Source organism: Hibiscus syriacus, unplaced genomic scaffold, assembly GCF_006381635.1.
Source record: "Hibiscus syriacus cultivar Baekdansim isolate YM2019G1 unplaced genomic scaffold, ASM638163v2 tig00116962_pilon, whole genome shotgun sequence".
In the NCBI taxonomy this organism is placed as follows: Eukaryota; Viridiplantae; Streptophyta; class Magnoliopsida; order Malvales; family Malvaceae; genus Hibiscus; species Hibiscus syriacus.
Genome location: NW_024063488.1, coordinates 5,683,794 through 5,685,569, shown reverse-complemented (window position 1 = coordinate 5,685,569; position 1,776 = coordinate 5,683,794). Strand labels below are relative to the sequence as shown.

The 1,776-nt window shown below is 35.2% G+C and overlaps 1 pseudogene; it reads left to right on the top strand.

Annotated features, from left to right (window-relative positions):
- The first annotated feature begins 406 nt into the window (after window positions 1-406).
- LOC120190376 lies at window positions 407-989 on the top strand (annotated as a pseudogene).
- The last annotated feature ends 787 nt before the right edge of the window (window positions 990-1,776 follow it).

Genomic DNA, 1,776 nt, shown 5'->3' with positions numbered 1-1,776 from the left:
AAGCAATCTGGACTAGATGAACCGCTAAAACTACAAAAGGACAATTTCGACGATACAGCAAACAGTCCCACTGCCTTCAAATTTCAACCAACTTGGAAAATAATTCGGATTGTCATCCTCCGTTCACATCTAAAAATTTAAGGATTAATATTTTATTGGACAATATTAAAGGTATGATTAATTTTTTAATAAATTTTTAATCTAATATTTGTTCTAAAATAATACGATATAACATTGGCGATGGGCCTCGCACCATAAAACAATGCATGGAGACAATTAATGTTGAGACAAAAACTAACCGACATAACCGATAAATGCAAAGGTTTTCCAAAATAAAATATCTATCATCTTCGAATTCATTACTGCTATATACGTGTGCGTAATATGCAGACCTTATGCTAGAATTGATGCTTCAAATGCTATATAACCGACCAATCATAGAACTTCAACGCCATCCCAAAACAGAAGCGATGAAAATTTAGTATCACACCCCTATGCTATCATCCAACCAATGTGGTTCCAGCTTAGTTCAAACCATCGATGCACCACTTCCTCTGGTATGGTCCATAATCCGGCGCTTTGACAACCCGCAATTGTACAAGCAATTCGTGAAGAGCTGCAAGTTGAGTACGGGCAACGGAGGCATCGGGAGTATACGTGAAGTGGTGGTGGTGTCAGGGTTGCCGGCTGCCACCAGCACGGAGAGACTAGATGAACTTGATGATGACTGTCATGTTATGATGATTAGCATTATCGGAGGTGATCATAGGCTTGTTAATTACCGTTCTACTACTACGCTGCATGAGATTAGGGACGGAGGAAACGACGGTGGGTAAACGGTCGTGGTAGAGTCGTATGTGGTGGACGTTCCAGTGGGGAACAGCAAAGAGGATACCTGCTGCTTTGCTGATATGATCATAGGGTGTAACTTGAGGTCTTTAGCTACACTAACTGAAAAAATGGCTAAGTTTTAAAAGTTTCTCTATACTATTTCTAATTATTTTTTTTTAAATCTTTTTCTTCGTTTAAAAAGAGAGACTATAAACAAGTTTTCCACCATTACCGGAACCTTTCATAGGTTTTTCCTTTTCTTATAATGGGCCGATATATATGTTTTTCTTTTCTTTTCATAATATAATAAAATAATCTAAACGTTTGACAATATTGTTAAATTTATCCGTATATTTTTAGAATATTTGACCCCCAAACATTTTATTTTGGATAAAAAAAACATCTTTGTTTGATAAAAATCGTTAGTCAACTGACGTTCAACACATGATGCTAACCAAATAAGAACACGCGAACCCATATACTGATGTGTCGTGTCTAAATCATGATAGATGACGACATGACACTACCACATCAGACTTTTAACTAAAAAATTAAAATATTATTCTTAACATTTATATATTTTTATTTAATATTTTTTATCTAATAAAATAATGACACGTGTCAACACCATATTGATTTAAATTTACAAACACACTTTCTTCATTACACACAAAACCCATACGAGATTTGATTACACTTCAAAACCATGAACCAAGCTCATGGTTTCCATACATCGAGCATAACCATCTTGACAGCTCCAACAATGATTTCCAACAGCCTTCCTCACGTGCAACTCCACAGCAATAACCCATTTTCACTCATCAGCACAAACAAACCAACAAACAAAAAGGGATAATTGTAAATTCATTTTTAATTTTCTTTTCAATTTTTTAATCGGGTCTATAAAAACCTACAAAAAAACATTTTGTAAAGGAAGCCCTCCAA